The 27,109-nt window shown below is 37.0% G+C and overlaps 1 long non-coding RNA gene across 3 annotated transcripts in view; it reads right to left on the bottom strand.

The window, feature by feature from the left end:
• Nucleotides 1-27,109, bottom strand: part of LOC129523712 (uncharacterized) — a 340,801-nt gene that overhangs the window by 97,706 nt on the left and 215,986 nt on the right. For 2 of the 3 annotated variants that reach the window (XR_010134771.1, XR_010134770.1), the window contains exon 3: nucleotides 8,814-8,929. This is a non-coding gene — a long non-coding RNA (uncharacterized lncRNA). Of the gene's footprint in view, nucleotides 1-8,604; nucleotides 8,930-27,109 lie in introns of those variants that run through there. The other variant, XR_008667289.1, reaches the window with a different exon arrangement.

The following is a 27,109-nucleotide window of genomic DNA, read 5'->3' as shown; positions in this document are numbered from 1 at the left end:
CAGATTATATTATAAACAGAAAAAATAATTTTACAGCCGGAGAGGGAAAAGTTATAAGGTAGGTGCAAAAGTAACTGTGGTCTTTGCCATTACTTTTAAATTGCGAAAACTGCAATTACTTTTGCACCAATTTAATAACTTTTCCATCTCCAGCTTTATGGTTATTTTTTCTGTCTATAATATTACATATATCTATAATTGGAAAATCAATAAATATGGCAAAATAATAACATTTCCTCAAATGTAATGGAAATTTTTTGTGCTATTGGGGCAACTTTTTTCAAAATTTGAAATCACTTCCAAAAAAAAAGTAATTTTTCTATTACCGCCTTCCAGTGGCTTGACCAGGTTGATGGCATGGTAGCTCAAATTGATCCCACCATCAGAAAAAAAATTTGGCCATTATTCCACACAGCTTCCCAAATTCTCTCCCTGTCTGTCATCTCCCTAGGACCACACAGGCAACAGACTCCCACTGCTATTATAATAACACAGGTTGGGTCCATTAAACTGAATAATGGACACTTTCATTAACCAGAAGACTGATGGTTACCCAGGGAAAAACAAAATTCTCCCATGGTCCCCACCAAATAATCCCTTTGCTAATCTCCCAGTAGGAAATCTTCCTCAAACCTTTTTTAAAATTTCCTACTGTGAATTAGCTATGTGTGCTTGAAAATACAGAAGAGTGTACTCCAATTCCATTCAACGTGACATTAAGGGGCACTTCTCAAGTTAAGAGCCTCTCTCTGCCCACGTGTTTGTAAGCACAAGCAAACAATCTGACCTCCTACCACAGAGGACTGAATCTGCCTATTTTACACATGGCCTGATAACTGAACTTGTATTATGACATTAGAGGCAGTTATGGATGCTCTTAAATGATACATTTTTCTAATCTTTCATCCAATGCATTTCCAGCCAACTCTAAGTAGAAAAGAGGAAAAAGCTGATTATGCACATCCAGTAACTAGAATCATTTAAGCTAAATTAATAGGATCTATAAATAACTCTGTTCTTCCTTTTTTAAAAAAAAAGAGAGAGAGATGGTGAGATTAGCTAACAATCAGAGGAATGGCCTATTTTCCTCATCAAGTTGTCACAACCTGAGGAAATCTCAAATTAGTTTCAGGGAAAATGTAACAACCCAGTGCAGATGCTGTGTGCGGAATGCGTGCCTGTTAACCAAAATTCCCATACAACACATTTACCAGCACACTCATCGGCCCTTCTTCCCACAGCTACTAATATTGCATTCCTCTGTTTTAATGTGATTTTCTAAAATTACCAGTTAATTAAATCCTAGATTTGGCATGTTGACATCCTTGATTTTTCTACTTTGAGTAATTTGTAAACCCTGAAATAAAGAGCATTTCTCTCGGAACTTTTTGAAAATATATCAGATGTACTTAGACGTGACACCATAGATCCTAGGAGGCCCATTATTATTATTATTATTCACTTCTCACTTGAGAAGCAGCCCCATTATTTTATGTACTAACCAGAAGGAAAAACATTGCTTTATTAAACTATGATACAGTATAGTCTCACCACTTAGAATTATGTGCAAATTGGAAAGCTCTCTTATATGTATTTAGACACTTATTTTTATAATTTATTATCATTGTACACACATGAAACAAAACCATAGATGAAATATATTGGTTAATGCAGTAGTCACCAACCTTTTTGGCATCAGGGACCAGTTTCATGGAAGACAATTTTTCCAGACCCTGGGAAGTTGGCGATGATATTTTTGGGATGATTCAAGGGCATTACCTTTACTGCGCACTTTATTTCTATTATTGTTACTTTGTAACATAGAATGAAATAATTATACAACTCGCCATAATGTAGAATCAGTGGGAGCCCTGAGCTTGTTTTCCCACAACTGTTAATAAACTACCCCACCTGGGGGTGATGGGAGACAGTCACAGATCATCAGGCAATTGATTCTCACAGGAGCACACAACGTAGATCCCTCACATGCACACTTCACAATAGGGTTTGCATTCCTATGGGAATTTAATGTTGTCACTGATCTAACAGGGGGCAGAGCTTAGGTGATAATATGAGCAATGGAGAGCAGCTGTAAATACAGATGAAGCTTCGCTCACTGGCCCGCCGTTCACCTCCTGCTGTGCAGTCTGGTTCCTAACAGGCCACAGATCAGTACCAGTCGATGACCCATGGGTTGGGCACCTCAGGTTAATATATATTCCTAAAACTTCACGATCATAGTTCGACACTTTTGTGATTACTTTCGAACTCAGTATCATTAATGTCTATATTGTTGATACAATATTCCTTTAAGAACTTTACAAAAAGAACTAAAATCCTTTGGGGCTAAGCCTTGAGCAATCATCAAGAGCTAGAATAAACCCCTTTCTCTGCAATCATTTGGTTCCTAGGAGCTAAAAGAGTGTCCCACTGTTTTCTCCAGGATTTTCTTCTGAGCAGCTGTCAGTCATTCTGCAACTTTTTATGATGATGCTTTTGCTGTTTTCACAACTCAGGCAATGTCAACTGTACCACACCGGCCTAGCCATCAGCAATTGCTCGATGGTATTTATTGTAAAATATAGCCTAACACAGAGATGTTAAAATTTGCACCTTGGAATCCATCAAATATAGTATGTGGTCATTGAACTATCTGAGTTGGAAATCTGTTTCCTGAATTGAGAAGGCTCACTCTTCTGGATTCTCACCTCAACTGAGAATTGAAACCCAGAGTTTTTCTATCCTGGCTTCTTGGCAGCTGTCTTGAGTTGTTTGGGAGATTTTTTCAGGAAGCTTCCACCCCTAAATTTGTCATCTAAAATTTGAAGAAGGTACTCATTTGGTTAAGTCTCAAGCTACCTGTGGATAATTTAGAGCTTGGAAGTAGTCTCATAATATACCTTTCCAGAGGTTGATAAAGTGTACAAGGGAAACGAAGTTTCACAGTGTGAGTGCATGGTCAGAACAAGTCTAGATCGCAATCTCTCAGCCTCCCCACCCCCAGGAGATCAGGCATCCACATGAGGTACTGCTATGTGGAGGTGAGGCAAAGAGCAAATGCAACACTAGGCACAGAAGGAGACATGGGAGAAGTTGGGTAGTACATAAAACAGTCTACTTCATGTATTCCTTCAACCAGTCAATCAATCAGACAGCAAACATTTATAAAACCTCTAATAAATGTCAGATGTGTAAACTTTGTGTGCTTCCTCCAATTTTGACCCATATTTGTCTTGGATCAAAGACACAGACTGCTGCCCCAATACTCCATGGTAGCTATTCTTTCTTACAAATCTTATGTTTTGATGTTTTAAGGATAGAAAGACTAAAATAGCCTATGATCAAATATTGTCCCCCATCCCTCACCTACATCAACAAAACGTTTATTAGAACAAATTATTATACATACCAGAATGCACAGTATACCCATGTTTATTCAGCTCTAGCTTTAAAGGTCTTAAACTTGCAGTTCTCAGAATTTTAGTGGCATTGCAAGCTTTCAACCAAATTAAATTTGCACCACAATACATGTAGATCTTCCACTACAGGACAAACACAGCTTATATTAATAGGAATTAAGGTTATTCATCCAAACAACTGAAAGTTGCCCTGGTTTATCTCTAAAAGACTTTGATGGGTATCCTTTCATCTAGTTATTTCTTCTAGAAATGACCCAGCACTGAAAAATCAGGCACTTTGTTATTTTTCTTCAGCCAGCCCAGAAACTAGGTTACTGCTTCCCAAGCTCCAAATGAGAAATACCCACTGATTTTTTTGTTTTTTAAAGAAATGCTTCTTGCTTCCCTTCATTGTAGTTGTACAAATCATTGGTGCTGTGCTGGATATAGGCCACCTCTATAGCCTGCTGAACAACGGTTAGAAGCAGCATAGGGTGTGTTGGGTTTGCTGTGAAGTGAGCCCCTGCTCACTGTGCAAGCGAAGAAACTGTGATTTGTCTGTTTTGCTCTCCTGCACTCTGGCCACTTGTTAACTTGCTAAGGCCAGCATTCATGTCATTTTATTGTTTTAGGCCCTGGCCAGACATGCTTGCTTGGTGCCTGCTTGGCTCACCATGCATGGTTGCATGGTTGACAATCAGGCCCTTCTCTGACCCCCAGTCATTTCTTTGAAGTCCTCTCCATGTAGCCTCTCTGAATCATTTTTGCCTTGAAGTCCTCTCTGTTTCATTTTGTTATATTGAAACAGTCTAAAATAGTTAAATGAGTACTCACAAAACAGTCTAAAATAGTTAAATGAGTACTCAGTTTATTTGTGTTTGAAGCAATCATTAAAAGTTCTATCTGCACTTTCAATTGGAACTTTTAAAATATCCTAGGGACAGTCATTGTTTTTAATTTAATTTTTGTTTTCAACTATACTAGACCTAGAAACTGGAGCACGGGATCCCGAGTTGGTGGAGGAGGCTGAGACAGAGTAGGAATGTGGGCAGTACTGCCCAGAGGCTGTCACTAGGTGGACTGTTGGTGATCCACACACTCAGGATGCTCACCAACTTGGGGGAGACTGAGATGCCCACTTCTATTGACCTTAGAAAGTTAAGGTTGACCCCTCAGTGAGTTCACAGGATCCCATCAAGGTAGTTGATGCAAGTAGTCAATTACCACAGCCATTTTTATGGCAAAGATAAAGACAGGATGTATTTCCCAGGCTGTTTAAAAACTGAAATCAACAAAGGTGTGTTAACCTTTGACCAATATCCACATATACAAAGTAGTCTTGAGGTACATTAATTATGATCTCATCAATCTAGGGAAATATGTTAAATATAAGATTACAAAGTTTTTGACAAGCATTCTCACCCAGCAGTTTTTGCAGTAATCATCCTATTCATTTGATGCCAAAGAAATGGCTGGACAAAGGTACTTGGTACCACATCCTACGGATTATTTGCCAACTGCTGGGTTCAGTGTGCAAAGGCTTATGGTCAAGAAATTAAATTCCTTTGACAAAAGAGAAGATATAAAAACACTCCTAGAGTAAATACCCACACTGAGAGCTCATATCTAAATCCTGCAAGGCTGGCTGAGTTCTAATTTTATTCTCTTCCACTACCTTTAAAGTGGGGTAGGGGGTATTTATTATTTCAGTTTATGTGCAAACTGTAATCCCAATATGAAATCAAGTAAAGCCATTTAAAAATCAAAGTTAATGTTAGCAAGATGATCTATTTCATCCCGCCTAATAGAAGCTAATGAATCATTGTGAATTTATTGTGGTAGAAAGACAGTGGATGCTGGCAATTATACTGATGAGCAGAAATCCTCACAAGTGGGCACTTTAAAGCAATTATTTTCCATTTGTTTCTGAAAAAGCGTCTGAGTACAACTAAGCTTTGATTACCTGGCATCTGAAAATATACATTCTCAGAGGGGTATTTGCAATGATTATTTTAGTGGAAAGAAAGTAAACAGCTACTGTTTGTGAAAGCTCAGTTGTGAGCCTCTTTAAAGTTTAAAATACGAATTGTGCAAAGATGAAGCTCTGACTTAATGGACTAGCATATTATTACATTATGTTCCCAACTGGAAAGAATCAATAGCTTATTGGGTACCTGAGTATTAGAGAGCTGATTGAAATACATTTTCTCAAGAACAAACCTCTTCAAACTCAAAAGCCAATGTCATTTTTGCTAGCAGGCTATCCAGTCCCAAGCTGACTTATTCCTCTATTTTTTCTTATTATTCCTGTACTTTTTTTTTCCTCTTGGCCCCAGGTTTATGAAGGGGTGTATCAAAGAATGACTGTTGATACGGAGCTTGCCTTGTATAAACATTGGCTGCTTCGAGAGAGGCAAGTCAAAGGCCATCCAAAGAAGGAATCAAGGGGAGAAAACAATTATTTTTCAAGTACAGAAATACTGGGTGGTTCTTACAAAGGGGATTGTCCCATTTCTGTCTAATTTAAGTTTATTGGTGCACAGTGGAAGTCAAAAGGCCACACTTTTTAAAAAGTGAGAAATATGGACCAATGAGAGGTTAAAGGCTACAAGAAAATAAGTGTTCACATTGTAAACTCAGCTAATACCTCCAGGTCTGGAGATAATGGGCACAAACCCAGAGGGACAACATCAACTTGCTCCCTTGTCTTCGGCATAATTTTTCCCTAAATGGGAGAAATATTTTTAAGGGCTATTAATGTAATTCAGTGGCTGAAATGAAGACAAGTAAATGAGGGATGTACTGGACTGTGTAACCAGAAGTCGGCAAAACAAAAATCATTTTTGTAACTTAGGTGGAGTTCCAACAAAACTGGGTGAGCTGTAATGTTCCCCCTCACAAAAGGGGTCACTTGCCCAAGTTCCCACAACTAACAAACTGAGAATTGAAACTAGCTGTTTAGTATCTATCTGTGTTTTGTTCTCAATATGAAAATAGCACAAATTCATTTTGGAGAAAGTACGAGGTAGAAAAAATATTCAAACTACTTAAAAATCATACTCCAACTCCTAGAGAAATTGTTAAAATGTTTGCATAATTTCTTGCATTTTCTACATATTGCTTTCCATACTTGATATCATTTTGTGTTCTGCTTTAATATTTTATCATAAACATTTTCCATATATTTCACAACTCCATGTGAATATCATATTGAATGCCCGCAATTATATCAAATATACAATTTCTTACTTTACCTAGGCAGTTCCTTATGGCTGAGTACTTAGAAAGTCTCGATTTTTTTCACTAGTCTGAATTACCTTACAAAAACACTAGAAATCGAATTTCTGGCCCTACATATACGAGCATCTTTAAAACTCTTTACTCATCTTCCTGAATTACTTTCTCAAAAGGTTAAAACACTGCACTTTTGACCAGGCGTGGTGGCTCAAACCTGTAGTCCCAGCACTTCGGGGGGCCGAGGCGGGCAGATCACGAGGTCAGGAGATCGAGACCATCCTGGCTAATATGGTGAAACCCCGTCTGTACTAAAAATGTAAAAATTTAGCTGGGTGTGGTGGTGGGTGCCTGTAGGCCAGCTACTCGGGAGGCTGAGGCAGGAGAATGGCGTGAACCCAGGAGGTGGAGGTTGCAGTGAGCCGAGATTGCGCCAGTGCACTCCAGCCTGGGCGACAGAGCAAGACTCCATCTCAAAAAAAAAAAAAAAAAAAAAATTGCACTTTTCCGCTGGCTCTGGAACACCCACTTCATGACACTTGCCAACACTGGGTATTCCCTTTTAAAACAGCTTTTTATATTTAATTAATATAATTAAAATCTTATTTTTGTTTGTAAGCTTTGGTCATGTAATAAGCCAAATATTTTCCCAATGGTTATGACTTATTTGCATTATCTCTTTGGTGAAGTAAGCATGCATGATCTTTGCTCATCTATCTATTGGAGTCTCAGGGTTTTTCTCATTGATTTTTAAGACCATGTCTGTCATGTTTGGTGCTGGAACTCTGGCACTGAATGTGACAAAATAAAAATTCATTTAATTACTTCTTTATAAATTCATATTAAGCATTTTAATGTTTGTTGTAATTATTTTTCTTTGCCATCTTTTAGTTTAACGCATACAGTTTAAACCCTTGAAATTTGTTGAATCTCTGTCCTTTCTTTAGCAAATTCTTCCATTTGATTGAAGTATAGGAGGTCTTACCTAACGTATAACTCAGATAAACAAACACTCAGAGCTTCCTTTTAGGCATTTCATGGCTTAATATTTATAAGTGTATAATGATCTGGAATTTATTTTAATATGGGATACAGTTATAGGCAACATGTTTATTTAAAAATGACCTAAACCCACTTGTTAAATAACCTTTCCTTCCCCAAAGATTTTTTAGTAAATCGTTTTCACATATTTAGTTTATATATGTACTAAAACACCCTTTTGGTATTTTTCTGTTTCTTTGAGCTTTCTGAAGATGCTTATATTTGTATCATATTGAATAATATAACTTTATACTATTTTAATATCTTGCAGCAATAATTTACCTCCTTACCTTTTTCATACTGAATAATGATATATTTTTGTCTATATATTTTTCCACATAATTCCATTTATATTCTCATCTATATATTTTATATATAATTTTAAAAATATATTTTAAAAATAAATATTTTAAATTTGATTAGAGGAATTTGTACACACATTATTAAAAAAAAGAAAGATGAGAACAAGGAAAACGGGAGAACCCTAATGAAATGCAATCCTCTCTCAGTTCACCTTTCTCACTCCTATTCTCCGTTCAAGACTCTAAATAATATGTTTATGCAAATATATTTTAAAATTTATCCATTTCAAACATTATCTGCTTCAACTAAATGAGACAGGATTCAACTGCACAACACTAAAAATCCTTCTTCTATTCCTTCTACTAGAGTTAAATCACTATTACAATATATATCTCTGTTACCTTTGTAACTTTAAATCACATATTTTAATATTTTTTTTGATAGAACAACTAGAGATTTTCTCTGGATTTCTAGCTTTATACAGCACATGGTTTAGAGTTCCTATTTTATCACCTGTCTTCCCTCTCTCTACCACTTGATCTTTTTCATCTGAACATTTACGTTATATTGCATAGTTTGACACCATTTATGTTCTTGTTCTGCAATCACAGTTGTATAAACCTTCACTAACTTACATTATGATTCCAGAAGACTCAGTAACTACAACCGTTCCAGTAGTTCTTCCCGTTCACCCAATAAAAAGACAAATGGAATGTTTTACCTTAAAGCTTTAAGATAATGTAGCGTGTCCTCTCTCACTAGACAACGTGGCCCCCAACAGGAGCTTCTTCTGTGTACCCTGTATTTACAGAGTCCTAGTGGACTGCTGACTCTTACCTATAAATTCTAAAGAGGAAGAAATGAGGTGCTGGTCACTTTGATGAAGGAGCAAATTCGAGTTGGCTGTGCTGGGATTGGTCAGCATTTTCAATTTGTTGGGATGTGAGTACATCCTGCAGAAAAGAAGAGAAAAAAGATAGAGAATGAATCAGGTATTGTTTAATGAAAAGGGGTTAAGAAAGAATCAAGCAACTAACAGAAATAGAGATGCATTTGTCATCTCCAGAGAGTTTCAACTGAGGGATCCCCAGTGATGGGAGTCTCTGAAGAACCCGTGTAAAAGCTTCCCACCAGAAAAAAAAAAGTGAGCTTTCATCACCTGCAAGTCTAGAAAGCATAGGAGCTACATCACAACCACACCAGAGGGAACTTTCCTGCCCCTTCCCTCTTCTCTCTCCCACTATTCTGATCTTTGAGAAGTAGAAACCAGCCATCAAGATAAGGGAGAAGAGAAAAAAGAGAAGCTTTAACATTAAAGCAAAATTGAAATTTTGAATATTATATGAGATTAGACCTTGAAATACTGAGTCCATGTCTTACGAGTTACAATGACAGAAAAACTCTATTCCATGAAAGTGACCACAAACTGCCACACTTTTCATCCAGGAAGGGAAATAACTCTAAAGAGTAATTTCAATGGAAAGAGAAAGAGGGGAAAAGATTGCTTCATGATCACTTGCTATCAGCTGTGCTTGTTGAAAACAATGTCTGTATAAGGTTAAAGACAGGAATGGGAGAGTAAAGGCCATCTCAAGCCAATTTCAGCCAATTCAAGAAAATAACATTTCAGCCAATTTCAGCCAATTCGAGCCTGAGAACTCTGTGTTTCTCATTTTGAAATTTATCATATCTTAGTATCTGCATTATTTCAAGTGTATATGTAGGACCCTATATGAGAAATAAATGTAATTTTAAAAGGTTGTATGTAAATATATTTTAAGTAAATAATAATGTCTTCCTCTAGTTTCATTAAATTTACTTTAGCTTCATTTCTGATATTTTTCAGATGACCAAGGATTTCAAGTTTCTATATCCTTTGAGCAAATGTTGGTTCATATAAAAGCCATTACTGAAAATTTACCAGAGAAGCAAATAATATGGTAATTCACTGTGTTTTTGTTTTGGCCCAAATATTTAGTTCTATATATTTCTTTCACAATCTTTTATAATGGAATTCCATACATGGACTTTTTAAATCCACATATATTTATTCACATCTACTATTTCTCTCAATCAATAGTGTCTACAGGAAAGCATATTATATGGTGTGCCCAAGACTTGTTAAGTATTGCTAGAGAATATATGACCATTTGTTGGCTGGAAACACAAGCAGTCACCTTGGCAGTAAAATGACAATCAAAAATACCATTTTCCTTTTAAGTTTCTATAGTTTATAGACTCATTATCCTCTGGCCTCTGATCATCCCTTTCTAGCCTTCCCTTAACAGTTTGCTTATTACTTTCTGCTTCTCAAAAGGGATCTAAGACACCTTAAAATAAAATTCATGTATATAACAAAGTTCTGGAAAAAATAACACATCAAAGATATAAGAAGAGCAAAAGAAAGCAAAATGCTAAGAATGAGGTTTGATATAATTATTGTGATTGCCTATTCAATTTTGCTCTACATTTCCTCAGAGGCAAGAAAATGAGTATGTTGAATATTTCAAGTTATTTGTTTGAAGAAAGCAAACCAATTTTAAGAGAGAAAAAGAAATAGATACAGAAAGTCAGAAAGAGAGCTAGAGAGAAAAATGGGCACATACACTTCTCCCTTGGTTATAAATTCAAAATAGATTTATCAAATGACACTGTATACACAGAATGATGGACAGTTTGTCTTTGACCAAAATTATCTACCAGATACAAACAAAACCAAAGATATAACATTTAAATTTAATTCTGTGAAGGTGATTGTTCAGAAGATAACTTAGTGTAAAACAACTATGTAACTTTCTAGTGCTCTTTCCAACTCAAGATAGAGGTGATTACCCAGACAGCTGAGTGGATACCATGTTTCACAGACTGTTTTACCTACAGGGCACTGCTCTCAGTAGGGTTTTAAGCAGAAGTTGGTTAGCACACAGTTTGAAGTCAAGTGCTTCAGCAAGAGTCTAGGGGTGCATCATTACTTGTTTCAGCAGAGCCATATGTTCAATACCACATTGGTAAGTGGCGATGCTAATGCAGACAGTCTAAAGACCATTTCAATTCATCGTATTCATAAATGGAAGGCCTGAAATCTCCTATGTGTCTCCAAAAATCTATTGATTTCCTTCTAAGCTTTAAGTCAATAAAGGTGCATTAGTCTGACAACAAGGACATATGTTTCCAACACCGTCTTGTGAAAAAGCTCGTAACTTCAAGTCCCCCATGATAAAAAGCCTTTTCTCCAGAAGTAAGTTTATTTCTGTTCAAACCTTAGAAGCATAAATATAAATTAGAAATATTTTGGGGGCGTGCTGTACTTTCTCTAAGTTTAAAAAAGGAAAAAAACTCTTCGCTATTTCACCATTTCAAAGCTTTTAAGTCAAACCCCCAATGCAACCTGCTTTATTTAAAAAAAAAATGTTCATTTGTTTTAAAGCATTGTGGTCATGCTAATGTATTTTCAAAATCAATTAAACCTTATCTAAACATCTCAAGAGGGAGGAAGCTTTACTCTATTTTCATCTAAACCACAGACACAAAGCCCTTAGTAAATGCATTTTCATGCTGTGCTGGGAATATGTTACGTCCAAGTAAACTGCTTAAATGTCATCCAGCAAAGTGCAAATCCAGCTTATAGTCTGGAGGAATGAATGTTTGAAAGTCTAATACACTCAGATCAATGGTGGGCTGTAGTTATATGCAATGATGTTATCATGCCAAGAGACGACACTAGCCAGACAGACTTACAGAATAACTTGGAAACCTTGACTGCAAAGTTTCTTCGCTAAAGATGAAACATGTGACCTGTTAGGACTGTCTTTAGTTAAAAAAATTAATCAAAGTCCAGAAAAGTATTTTACATTATACTCTGAAACGGGGTCATAATCATGCTTTGACAGCTGAATAAAAGGCAGATAAAACCAAATTGTGTACTAACTTTATCTGATACACACCCAGCTGTCCAAATAGTCCCAGTAGGGATGGGAAAGTAAAAACACAAGCTCACCCAATAGGGTCATCCTAACATAGTGATGACAATTGGCTCAATTAAATCTTTCAAACATTTTCTTCTACTAAAGTCAAAATCTCCCCATTAGCAAAAAGTCATCTCCTCATAGCACATGTACTCTCTGACCATCTTTGACCTGACTGAAATATCTGAGTCATCTTTTGCAAGTCCGTCTCTCACCAAATGAATTCCCAAGCAGCAACAACGTCCCTATTGTATATAGTGCATTGTAATATATACTAAGGAAGAAAAAAAATAGTTGCAAGACGGATTTATGCACCAAATAACAATCTGGCTGAACAATTGAAAACTTCAGGAATGCCAGCATAAGCATGTGGAAAAAATAATGACTAAAATAAAATATACAAAAGGTTGTTATAATGTAGAATTATATTTTCTTTATTTCCCAAAAAAAATGGAAACATTCATTTTGTATAAAAGAGAATACTTTAAAGATTGTCTTACAATATAGTTGGAAGAATAAAAACAAAAATATACAAAACAAGAAAAGAAAGAAACACAAAAGTAGCATATCAACACGTGAGAGTGAATATAATATAAAATCCATGCAACACTATTAAGTAAGAAATAACCAAGGGCTGCAGTTTGTTCACAGTGGCTTCCTGAAGGAAGTGATTTTCTGGGCTATGGAAAACAAAGATGTCCTGCAACAGATCATGATAAATTGATGAGGATACCAGAAAAGCTGGAGCAGATGTAATATGAGTCCATAAGAATGCTGAGGCTGCAAGAAAGACTATTTCCAATACATTGCAAAAGTATATACCAAAAAAAAAAAAATGCATTTTTTCAAAAGCAGTTGTAAGGGGCAGGAAAACCTCTGTGCTAGAAATTAAATGACCTGGATTTTGTGCTAGTCCTGTCACTGTTGTGACTTTGAGTGTTTCACATAAATTCTGTCTTAATTTCCTCATCTGAAAAATGACAATAATTACACATAGCCTCCCACCTTCCTTTGTTATCGTAAAGGTCAAACAATATGATGTTTCTGAATATGAAAATGTAAACTGCTACTTGTATGGAAAGGATTTATATGAGGAACGTGTTAATTGCAACTGTCAAAATGTCCACATGACCCAGTCCTCAGTTTTAGATGCTCCATATACTCTCCTGATTTAGCCTCATTCATACTCATGGCTTCAACCAGCACCTAAATCCTGATGGCTTTCAGATCAATATTTCTAACTCAGATTTAACTACTTACTAGATATTTCCATAAAATGATTCAAATGTACTTACAATCGACATGTCCGAAAATGAACTTACTCTCCTCTGTCCTGTAATCTGCTCCATACCTGGTATAATCTATCTAAGTGAAATGCAAGGTCAGCATGACTCCAGTCCTGTGTCAAGTCCCACAGCAGCAGAGCCTGAGATGAATATTCATGTGCAGTGACAGAGCAAGAAAGTGCCCCCAGGAGAAATCTCTGATGGAGGAAGGGAAAGAGGAATGGGAAAAGGAAGAAGCCAAGCAACAGTGTGATCTCAGCAAAATTCTAGCCTCAGCTTTATCACACAGAGGAAGTCTGGAATGTACATTACCTCCCTTGGCTCATGCCACCCCAGAAAGAGAACCCTGGGCTTTCATATTCCTGTGCATACCATTCCTGGCAAAAACCACCTCAGGGTGGAGGGTAGGGGGAACTGATATGGTTTGTCTGTGTTCCCACCCCAATCTCATCTTGAATTGTAGCTCCCATAATCCCCACATGTTGTGGGAGGGACCTGGTGGGAGATAACTGAATCATGGGAGGCAGTTTCCCCCATAGTTCTCATGGTAGTGAATAAGTCTCACGAGATCTAATGGTTTTATAAGGGGTTTCACCTTTTGCTTGGCTCTCATTCTTTCTTGTCTGCTGCCATGTAAGACGTGACTTTCACTTTCTGCCATGATTGTGAGGCCTCCCCAGCCATGTGGAACCATGAGTCCATTAAACCTCTTTTTAAAAAAATAAATTACCTAGTCTTAGGTATGTCTTTATCAGCAGCATGAGAACAGAATAATACAGGAATGTAAATGTCCAGCTACTTTCCAGGTCACTTTCCTCTGACCACATGAGGAAAGTGGTTCCAGGAGCTGTCAAGCATCTTCCAATGAGGCAAAAGAACACGGAAGAAGCTAGAGAGACCCCCGCCCCCCGCCACCCCACCACACACACACACAGATCTGGGGAGATCTGAGTATAGTAGCCCCTGAATATCCAACCCAGATACCTATAAGGCATCTTGGAGTCATAGCTCTCATTCATCCCATGCATTGTACCATACTGGTCATGAAGCCCTATAGCGTCTGTTGCTAAGTCCTATATAGATGCAGGATCTCTCTCAACTTGACTCTGACCAGTCCTTTGCTACACTTTGAACCCCTCATTGCTTCTAACTTGAACTTCTGGAAAAGCTTGCTACCTTGTCACTAAGCCTCCTCGCAAAGCCTCCCTTCATTTATCCTCCAAAAGACAGGCAAACTAATATTTCACAATCAATCAACAAATAAATTTAATGTGTCACTTCTCTATCTAAAATATTTAAGTATCTCCCCATAATTTTTAAGATGAAACCAAAACTCCTTAGCTTTGTACAGCCAGCCAGTCATGTTTTAGCCTCTAACCATCTCTCCAGCTTAACCATTCTCAAAACTGTTTGGTCTCCAGATTACGTACACTCTAAAAGTTTACTGAGGACTCCAAAGAGCCTTGGATTATGTGGTTTTAGTATAATTTTTAATACTGAGTATATTAAAATTTAAAACAGAATAATATTGAAATATACCTATTAATTAATGTTATATTATATATTCATAGAAATAATATATTTTATGAAACACATCTATATTTTCCAAAACAAAACAATAATGAGAAGAATGGCATCATTTTACATTTTTTGCTAATTTCTTTAAGGACTGCCTTAATAGAAAGCAAACGGTTTTAACACAGATTCGTTTCCTTTCAAGAGTCATACTGAACATATTGTCTTAGAATAAGGATTTTTTCTTAAAACTACAGTGAATATCATCGCTTGTAAATAAGTATACATATTTGTGTGTGTATGTGTGTGTATATACATATATATAATCTACCATAATGCCTACAGAGTATTCCTTTGTATAAATCTACTATGGTTTATTTAATAAATGTTTTTGGACTTCTCAGCTTTTTCTAATGTTATACTATTAAAAACAAGTATACAAATAGAAAATAATTTACACATGCATTTTTCTGCTTCTATCCATTTCTGTGATTAAGACAAATTTTTAAGAATCTCATTTCTGCTTAATCAAGAAATATGCATATTATTAAACTTTGTCACATTGCTAAATTGCCAACCAGAAATATTTGATCACCTATGCTTGCCTCCACAACAATGCTTATTTTTCTACATCATTACTAATACTAGGCATTAAAAGTCCTCTTATTCTTTGCCAATTTGGTAGATTAAAACACAGCATCTTATTAAGTGTGACTCTGATAATCAGCAAAAATATAGGCATATACATAATTTCCCCAATTTATGTTTTTTCCTTGTAATTTTTCATGCAATGCTTTTGCCAAATACTTGTATTTGCTTTTTTGTTTTACCAACAAAATCTCTTCTCTCTCACTCTATCTCTCTTTCTCTCTTTCTCTCTCTCACATTTATGGGTTTTGCCTTTGGAGTTAGGCTTAGAAATGGCCGGGCACAGTGGCTCACACCTGTAATCCCAACACTTTGGGAGGCCGAGGTGGGAAGATCACTTGAGGTCTGGAGTTCAAGACCAGCCTGGTCAACATGGTGAAACCCCATCTCTACTAAAAATACAAAAAATTAGCTGGATGTGGGGGCACACACCTGTAATCCCAGCTACTCAGGAGGCTGAGGCAGGAGAATTGCTTGAACACAGGAGGCAGAAGTTGCAGTGAGCCAAGATCACACCACTGCACTCCAGCCTGGGTGAAAAAGTGAGACTCCGTCTAGAAAAAAAAAAATTCTGAAGAAGGAATTACCTAACTTTAGGAATGATCAATCTGTCATCAAGGGAGTTGTTTAAGGATATGCTGGGTGATCTTCTGCTGTTATTTTGTTGAAGAAGTCTATATTTGACCTCTAAAATTGAATAATTATGTAAATAAAAAATGAATTTATGAATTAATTAAGAGCAGAAACAAACAGAAGAATCAAAAACAGAAATGAGAGAGGGGCTTCAAGATGGCTGATGAGATGCACCTGGCAGTCTTCCTCCACAGAAAAGAACCAAAATATTAAGTGGATAATTACACTTTAAATAGATCAACTAGGAGGGAATACTAGAACTCAATAGAGAAGTGATAGGAACAACTAAGGCAATGAAGAAGAGACAAGCAAGGCAGCCTTCTTGGCTAGGATCAGCTGGGGAGAGCTCTCCCAATCAGGGAAACAGTAAATGAAAGACCCCCAGTGGCCCATATTCCCACATAGGCTCCTCCAGTACTAGTCATGGGAGAGCCCTTCCATCCTTGCAGGCCCTGAGACTAACATAGAGATCTACCTGCAGACAGGTGCAATGGCATTACTCCAGACAGTGAGCTCATGCTGGCTTCCGCACACACCGAGTCCCAAGCAGCTATGACGTGGCGCCATTTTGAGGGCCTAGCTTCTACCAGACTGCATCCTTCCCTGGGGCCCCAAAGCCCCTTCATCTGCACATTCCTAAAGCCCCATTGACGTATCCCGCACATAACCACCACCACAGCTGGCTGTTACTGCCAGGGCTGAAACACAAGCCATTGGCAGTAACACTGATGCCCCCAGCAGCAAAGCTGCTGAGCGTTTTCATGTGCCTGAAGGACAGACTCCCCCACCTCCAGCTGCCACCACTGCTGGCTGCTGCCACTGGGGCCAAAGCACAGGCCACTGGCAGTAACCCTGCCTATCCCAGTAACAGGCTGCCATGCACTTTCACACATCCTGAGGTCAGGCTTCCCTGCTTGCAGCCACAGCTTGGGATCAACGTGCATGCTCCCCAGCCACCTACCTACATTCACTGACAATGAAAGCACCCCCACCCTCCCTATCAGCAAGGTGCAAAACAGCCACTACTGATTCGACTCAAGCACTTTGCTGTGGGCCTGGGGATTACCCAACCCCTGGCCACCAGAGCCAATGTCCATAGACGCTACTAGGGAGCTTAAGGTCAAGGTCACCCAGCGTAGCTCTGCAGACCTCCTCAGTGTCTGAGCATGGTGTTTGAGGGCTTGAGGACCACCAAGTCCTGTCACCCACTGTTAGCACCCATGCACTCATCCCAGGGACCTGAGGATGGGCTCACCCTGTCTGCCACCACAACTACCTGCATGCATAACCTATAGGCCTGGGTTCTGGTCCATCCAGCGTATCACAACGACTGGCAACACCAGTGTGGACTGCTTGGAAGCCAGAAGGTTATCCCACCACTACTGCTGTATCCCACAGCTGGCCTGCTGCCCAGGGGCCTGTGGACCCACCCACCAGCCTGGCCATCTGCTGGTACTACTGGCATCCAAGAAAACTGCCCATAGGCCCAAGGATTGGCCTGCCTGGATCTGCTAACACTGGTGCCAGCATTGTCCACCTGGTGCCTAAGGATAGGCATACTCACCTGACTAATGCACTCACTGGGGCCTGAGGACTAGCCCAACTGGCATCTTTATCTCCAACAAAACTTTAGTATGGTTTCCACTAATAACTGCACCCTAAGCCACTGAGTAAATCACAGACATTATTGACACTAATTACAGTCAAATAAATTATACAGAGACTACACTACTGCACACACCCAGAATCGATGCCAAAGTACCCTACACAACAAATACCATAGATTTAACTTCAAGAAAAAATCTTCTTCTATGAAAGCAAATCCAAAAAATTAGAACAAGTGACTGTTACACCAGATATGCAGATATCAATGTAAGGACACAAGAAACGTGAAAAAGTAAAGAAAGATGATGCCTCCAATGGAACACAATGATTCTCCAGCAACAGATTCCAAAGAAATAGGAATTTATGAAACCCCAGCAAAAGAATTCAAAATAATGATATTCAAGAAGTTCAGTGAGCTATAAGAGAAGATAAACCAGCACAAACAAATCAGGAAAACCATATAGGATATGAATGAGAAATTTACAAAAGGTACAAATATCATAAAAAAAGAACAAAACATAATTCCTAGAATGGAAGAATTCATTGAATAAAATTAAAAAATAAATATTTGACAACTTCAACAATAGACTAAATCAAGCAAAAAAAGAATTTCACAACTTCGAAGACAGGTTATTTCTGACTGAAATAACTCAGTCAGATAAAAGTAAAAAGAAAAAAGAATGAACAAAGCCCACATGACATATTGGGACACTATAAAGTGACCAAATATACAAATTTTCAGTGTCCCAGAAGACTAAGAAAAAACAAAAAGGAGGGAAAACCTAGTTAATAAAATAATAGCTGAAAACTTCCCAACTAGAAAGAAATTTAGATATCCAGATACAGAAGCTCAGAGATCCTTAAAAAGATACAATTTTTAAAAAGGTCCCTGTAGTGCATAATAGTTAAACTGTTGAAAGTCAAAACAAAGAAAGAATTCTAAAACTAGCAAGAAAAAAGCATCTAGTCATTTTTAAGGGAAACTCCATCAAACTAGCAGTGTATTTCTCTGCAGAAACCTTACAGCCTAAGAGAATGAGAGGATGTATTTAAACTGCTGAAAGAAAAAAAAATGACAGCCAAGAATACTACAACTAGCAAACTTCCCTGCCATAAATGAAAGAGAAATAAAGTCTTTCCCCGACAAGCAAAAACTGACAGAATTAATCACCACTAGATTAGTCCTACAAGAAATGCTTAAGGGAGTCCTATACCTGAATTCAAAGGACTCAAATTCAAAAGGATGATATCTACTATCAAGAAAACACATTAAAGTATAAAACTCACTGATAAAGCAAATACACAAACGAGAAAGAGAAGGAACTTAAATGCTACCATTACAGAAAACCACCAAACCACAATGATAAACAATAACATAGGAAGAAAGGACCAAAGAATACACACAACATTTGGCAAATAATTAACAAACTGACAGGAACAAAATCTCACATACTTATAGTAACCTTAAATGTAAACAGACTAAATTTTTCACTTAAAAGATACAGACTGGTTGAATGGATTTAAAAATATGATCCAACTATATGATACCTACAATAAACTAATCCCATCTGTAAAGATACATATAGACTGAAAGTAAAGGGATGGAAAAAGATATTGCATGAAAACCTAGAGTGAGCAGGAATAGCTATATTTATATCAGATAAAACAGACTTAAGTAATAAAGAGTAAAAAGAAACAAAATAGGTCATATAATAATAAAGGGACCAATTCAGTAAGAGGATATAATAATTCTAAATATATATTCATATAACACTGGAGCACAAGATATATAAAGGAAATATTACTAGATCTAAAGAGAGAAATAGACTCCAGTAAAATAACAATGGTAGATTTCAATTCTCCACTCTCAACATCAGACAGATCATCTAGATAGCAAATGAACAAAGAAATATTGGATTTAAACTGGACTTTAGACCAAATGGACCTAACGGGCATTTACAGAACATTTCGTCAAACAGCTACCAAATACACATTCTTCTCATGGCACATGGAACACACTGCAGGACAGGCAATATGCTAGAACACAAAACAAGTCTCAACAAATTGTTAAAAGATCAAAATTATACAAAGTATCTTCTCAGACCAAAATGGAATCAAACTAGAAATAAGTGCCAACAGGAAATTTGGAAATTGTACAAATACAGGGAAATTAAACAACATGCTCCTGAATGACCATTGGGTCAAAAAAAAATTAAGACAGAAATCAAAAATTTGTTTTGTTTCTTGAAAAAAATGAAACTGAAACACAACACGCCAAAACCTATTGGATATAGCAAAAGCAGTGCTAAGAGAGCTGTTTAAAGCAATATATGGCTACACCAAGAGTGAATAGATTTCACATAAACAATCTAAAGATCTAAAGATTGTACCTCAAGGAACTTGAATAGCAAGAACAAACCAAACTTAAAATTAGTAGAAAACAAATAAAAATCAGAGAACTAAATGAAACAAAGACTTAAAAAAGCAATAAAAACAATCAACTAAACAAAAAGTTTGTTTTTTTTAAAAAGACAAACAAAACTCATGCTAAAAAAATCTCAATAAACTACATATTGATGGAACATATCTCAAAATAATAAGAGCTATAATGACAAATCAACAGCCAATATCACAATGAATGAGCAAAAGCTGGAAGCATTCCCTTTGAAACCTGGCACAAGACAAGGATGCCTTCTCTCACCACTCCTATTCAATATAGTAGTGGAAGTTCTGGCCAGGGCAATCAGGCAAGAGAAATAAATAAAGGGTATTCACATAGGAAGAGAGAGGAAGTCAAATTGTCTCTGTTTGCAGACGACATGATTGTATATTTAGAAAACCCCATCATCTCAGTCCCAAAACTCCTTAAGCTGATAAGCAACTTCAGCAAAGTCTCAGAATACAAAATCAATGTGCAGAAATCACTAGCATTCCTATACACCAACAACAGACAAGCAGAGAGCCAAATCATGAGTGAACTCCCATTCATAATTGCTACAAAGAGAATAAAATACCTAGAAATACAACTTACAAGGGACGTGAAGGAACTCTTGAAGGAGAACTACAAACCACTGCTCAAGGAAATAAGAGAGGACACAAACAAATGGAAAAACATTCCATCCTCATGGATAGGAAGAATCAATATCGTGAAAATGGCCATATTGCACAAAGTAATCTATAGATTCAATGCTATTCCCATCAAGCTATCATTGACTTTCTTCATAGAATTAGAAAAAAAGTACTTTAAATTTCATGTGGAACCAAAAAAGAGCCCATATAGCCAAGACAATCCTAAGCAAAAAGAACAAAGATGGAGGCATAACGCTACCTGACTTCAAACTATACTACAAGGCTACAGTAAACAAAACAGCATGGTACTTGTACCAAAACAGATATATGAACGAATGGAACAGAATAGAGAACTCAGAAATAAAACCACACATCTACAACCATCTGATCTTCAACAAACCTGACAAAAACAAGCAACAGGGAAAGGGTTCCCTATTTTATAAACGGTGCTGGGAAAACTGGCTAGCCATATGCAGAAAACAGAAACTGGACCCCTTCCTTACACTTTACACAAAAATAACTCAAGATGGATTGAAGACTTAAATGTAAAATCCAAAACCTTAAAAACCCTAGAAGAAAACCTAGGCAATACCATTCAGGACATAGGCGTGGGCAAAGTCTTCGTTACTAAAACACCAAAAGCAATTGAAACAAAAACTAAAATTGACAAATAGGATCTAATTAATCTAAAGAGTTCTGCACAGCAAAAGAAACTATCATCAGAGTGAACAGGCAACCTACAGAATGGGAGAAAAATTTTGCAATCTATCCATCTGACAAAGGGCTAATATACAGAATCTACCAGGAACTTGAACAAATTTACAAGAAAAAAAACAATCCCATCAAAAAGCGGGCGAAGGATATGAACAGACACTTCTCAGAAGAAGACATTTATGTGGCCAACAAACATGGAAAAAAGTTCATCATCACTGATCATTAGAAAAATACAAATCAAAACCACAATGAGATACCATCTCATGCCAGTTAGAATGGTGATCATTAAAAATTCAGGAAACAACAGATGCTGGCAAGGATGTGGAGAAATAGGAACACTTTTACACTGTTGGTGGGACTGCAGATTAGTTCAACCTTTGTGGAAGGCAGTATGGCGATTCCTCAAGGATCTAGAACCAGAAATACCATTTGACCCAGCAATCCCATTATTGGGTATATACCCAAAGGATTATAAATCATTCTACTATAAAGACACATGCACACATATGTTTATTGCAGCACTATTTACAATAGCAAAGACTTGGAACCAACCCAAATGCCCATCAGTGATAGACTGGATAAAGAAAAGGTGGCGCATATACACCATGGAATACTATGCAGCCATAAAGAAGAATGAGTTAATGTCCTTTTCAGGGACATTGATTAAGCTGGAAACCATCATTCTCAGCAAACTAACACAGGAACAGAAAACCAAACACTGCATGTTCTCACTCATAAGTGGGAGCTGAACAATGAGAACACATGGACACAGGGAGGGGAACATCACACACAGGGGCCTGTCAGGGGGTCATGGGCAAGAGGAGGGAGAGCATTAGGACAAATACCTAATGCATGCAGGGCCTAAAACCTAGATGAAGGGTTGATAGGTGCAGCAAAACACCATGGCACATGTATACCTATGTAACAAACCTGCGCATTCTGCACATGTATCCCAGAACTTAAAGTAAAATTTTTTTAAAAAGATAAACAAAACTGATAAACCACTAATCTAATCAAGAAAAACAGGGAGAATATAAAAATAAAATTCAAAATGAAAAAGAAGACATTACAATTAATATCACAAAAATAAAAATGATTATGAGGGTCCAGGCGCTGTGGCATACGCCTGTAATCCCAGCACTTTGGGAGGCCAAGGTGGGTGGATTGCCTGAGCTCAGGAGTTCGCAACCAGCCTGGGCAACATGGTGAAACCCTGTCTCTACTAAAACACAAAAAATTAGCCGGGCATGGAGGCATGTGCCTGTAGTCCCAGCTACTCGGGAAGCTGAGGCAGGAGAATGGCATGAACCCAGGAGGCAGATGTTGCAGTGAGCTGAGATCACGCCACTGTACTCCAACCTGGGTGACAGGCAAGATTCTGCCTCAAAAAACAAAAAACAAAACAAAACAAAAAGATTATGAGGAACTACTGTAAACACCTGTGTGTTAACAGCATAGAAAACTTATAAAAAATTGATATATTTCTAGACACATACAACCTATCAAGATTGAATTAGGAAGAAATAGAAAATCCAAACAGACCCAAAACAAGTAACAAGATTGAATCCATAATAAGTAGTCTCCCAACCATGAAAAGCCCAGGATCTGTTGGTTTTATTGCCAAATTCTACCAAACATGTAAAGAAAAACTTACAGCAATTCTCTTCAAGTCATGTTTAAAAGAACAAAAAGAGGGAATTCTCCCTAACTTATTCTATGAGGCCAGGTTTACACTGATACCAAAACCAGGCTAGGACACAACAACAACAACAAAACTACAGCCAATATTCCTGATGAGCATAGATTAAAAATTCTCAACAAAATACCAGCAAATTGAATCCAAAAGAACATCAAAAAGATAATATGACACGATCAAGTAGGATTTATCTCAGGGATGCAAGGATGTTTTAACACAATACATGTGATACACCACACCAAGAGAATGAAGGACAAAAACCATATGGTCATCTCAAAAGACACAGAAAGGGCATTTAATAAAATTCAGTGTCTTTTCAAGATGTAGTCTCAGTTACTTGGGAGGCTGAGGCAGGAGAATGGAGTGAACCTACGAGGCAGAGCTTGCAGTGAGCCGAGATTGTGCCACTGCACTCCAGCCTGGGCAACAGAGCGAGACTCCGTCTCAAAAAAAAAAAAAAAAAGGAAAAGAAAAAGAAAAAGAAAAATTCTCAACATACTAGGAATCGAAGGAACATACCTCAACCTAATAAAGTCATATACGACAAATCCACACCTAATGTCATACTGACAAGGAAAAGCTAAAAGCATTTCCTCTAAGAACTATATACAACTAGGATGCCCACTTTTACCACTCCTATTCAATCATACTGGAAGTCAAAGCCAGAGAAATGAGGCAAGAGAAGGAAATAAAACACATCCGAACTGGGAAAGAGGAAGTCAAATTGTCCTATGCAAATGATAAAATCTTATATTTAGAAAAGCCAAAAGATTCCACCAAAAAACTCTTAGAACTGATAAACAAATTCAGTAAAATTGCAGGTTACAAAATCAACATATGAAAATCTAATGCATTTACAATTCATCAATAATGAAATAGCTGAGAGAGATATCAAGAAATTGATGTCATTTACACGAACTACAAAAATAAGAAAATATCTGGGAGTAAATTTAACCACAGAGGTGAAAGACCTCTACAAGGAAAACTACATAACACTGATGAAAGAAATTGAAGATGACAAAAACAAATGGAAAGACATCCCTGTTCATGGATCAGAAGAAATAATATTGTTAAAATGACACAATTACCCAATGCAATTCACAGATTCAATGCAATCCCTATGAAAATGCAATGACATTTTTCACAGAAATAGGAAAAACAATCCTAAAATTTGTATGGAGCCAAACAAGGCTGGACAGTTAAAGCAATCCTGAGGAAAAAGAACAAAACTGGAGATATCAGAATACCTGACTTCAAAATATATTATAAGGATATAGCAACCAAAACAGCATGGCATTGAAATAAAAACAGACACATAGACAAATGGAACAGAAGAGAGACATCAGAAATAAATCTATTTATTTATGAACAACTGATTTTTGACAAAACCACCAAGAACATGCACTGGGGAAAGGACATCTCCTTCAATAAACAGTGCTAAGAAAACTGATATCAATACATAGCAGATTGAGACTGGACTGCTATCACTCATTGTATTCAAAAATCAACTCAAGATGAATTAAAGACTTAAATATAAGACTTGACACTATAAAACCACTAAAAGAAAACATAGGGGAAACACTTCAAGACATTGGTCTAGGCAAAGACTTTATGGCTAACACCTGAAAAGCACAGGCAACAAAACCAAAAATAGACAAATGGGACTATATCCAACTAATAAGCTTCTGCACAGGAAATGAAAAATCAGTAAGGTGAAGAGGCAACCTGTTGAATGGAAGAAAATATTTACAAACTATTCATCTGACAAGGACTAATAGCCATAATAAATAAGGAACTCAACAGTGAGAAAACAATCCCATTAAAAAGTAGGCAAAAGACATAAATAGAAATTTCTCAAAACAAGACATACAAATGGTTAAGAGGTATATGAAAAAAGATTGAACATCAGTAATCATCAAGGAGATGCAAATTAAAACCACAATGAGACATTACCTTACCCCAGTTAAAATAGCTATTATTAGAAAGAAAAATATAATAACAGATGCTGGTGAGGATGCAGAAAAAAGAGAGCCCTCATACAGTGTTGGTTCGAATGTAAATTAGTACAACCACAATGGGAAACAGTGAAAGATTTCTCAAAAAACTAAAATTAGACCTACCATGTGATACAGCGATTTCACCACTGGATATTTATCCAAAGGAAAGGAAATCAGTATATCAAAAGGATACCTGCACTACCATGTTTATTGCAGCACTAATCACAATACCAAAGATATGGAAGCGTCCATCAATAGATGAATGAATTTTTAAAATGTGTTCTATCTACCCAACAAAATATTATTCAGCCTTAAAAAAGAAAACCTGTCATTTGCAGCAACATTGATGTAACTGAGAGTCATTATGTTAAGTGAAGTAAGCCTGGCACAAAAAGACAAATACTGCATGTTTGCACTCACATGTGGGAGTTAAAAATGTTGATCTTGTAGAGGTAGAGAGAAGAATTATAGATACTAGAGGCCAGGAATGGGTGTGGGTGGGAAGGGGAGAAGGAAGAGAGGTTAGCTAATGGTTACAAACATACAGTTAGACAGAATAAGTTCTAATGTTCTTCAGCAGAGGAGGGTGACTATAGTTAACAACAATGTATTGAATATTTCAAAATAGCTAGAAGAGAGAACGTGAAATATTTTCAACACATAGAAATGATCTCATATTATGTATCGGTAAAAAATATGATAACCAGGCCAGACCGAAAGACAAAAAAAAAAAAAAAAACAGAAGTGAGAAAAGGAATAATGCTACAGGGTAAGAATTGGGAGAGGGACTTTTACTTTTCATTTTATAGCCTTTGCACCAATTTTTAAAACGTATCAAATACATTAATAAAAACTTTAAATAACCATAATAATAAATATGTTAATTTTAAATAATAAATAAGTTAAATTGAGATGATAGGAAGATATGGTTCATGACTTCAAAGAATGCACTATCTGTTAAATAAGAGACAGGCTAAAAGTCTCTTAGCGGAGCTTAGATTTTTCCTGGTGACCAAAACATCATTACTACTCCCGACTGCATCATGTTTATAAAATAGCCAGGAGTCTTCTCACTCCACTAGCCACAATCTCCTGAGCAACTTTTAACCTCAGTTTTGCTGGTTATCTTTAAATTTCCTATTTGGAAGCGAAGAGAAAATCTGAGCTAGAACTAAGTAGAGTAATGTCTGCTTGTTTCTCTTGACTGACCTCTGTCATCTCTAAGTATCCCATTGAAGCCTATTTCTTCTACTTGAGTACCTTCAAATTTATTTAATCTCTGCCTTGTTTGAACTACCAGAGGAATAACAAGATGACAATTACTTTTGATTTTGCCTATCACTTTCTTTCTCTGGAATATAATCTTAGTGACCAGGGCAATGAAGGCTACTTATCATCCACTTCTGGAGTATCAACTGCACTTGGGTGATTATGTAGAGACTACACAAGTTCAAAGACCCTGGGTGGAAATGATTCCAACAAGCAGGGGAAAGGCAATTAGTTCTGTGACCCTAACCCAGGATTCCTCTGGATCTAAAGGACTGGCATGCTCTGAACCAGAGAGGAAACGTGAACATTCTAGAACAGATTGAAATCCTGAGTCATGGCATTAAAATAGTGCCCAACCCTCTTGCCTTCCTCTCCAGGGTTCTGACAGCAGGAGAGCTTGGTTATATCCAGACGATCTCTTTCAGCTTCAAATTATAGCTTGGAAACCTGAAGAAACTGGAGCAGATGGTTGACTTCATGCATCATTGAAAGACCTGTAGTCCTCTCATATATTTGGCAATTCTGCTAAGCAAATAGAACAAACCCCACTTCAACTGAGGTCTACTTAACAATATATTGCTGTGTGGGACAACATATCATTGTATGGACAAAATTTAATGTGATAAAAACAAGAGGCAACCAGACAAACAGGTATTTAAGAAAATATACATAGCTACATACCAGAAGTAGGCTACTGTGAAAATAAATTACACCTAAGGCTTCCAAAAATTACATT

This window comes from Gorilla gorilla, chromosome 6, assembly GCF_029281585.2.
Source record: "Gorilla gorilla gorilla isolate KB3781 chromosome 6, NHGRI_mGorGor1-v2.1_pri, whole genome shotgun sequence".
Lineage (NCBI taxonomy): Eukaryota > Metazoa > Chordata > Mammalia > Primates > Hominidae > Gorilla > Gorilla gorilla.
Note: the sequence above shows the minus strand (reverse complement) of the source record. Positions and strands in the feature narration are given on the sequence as shown.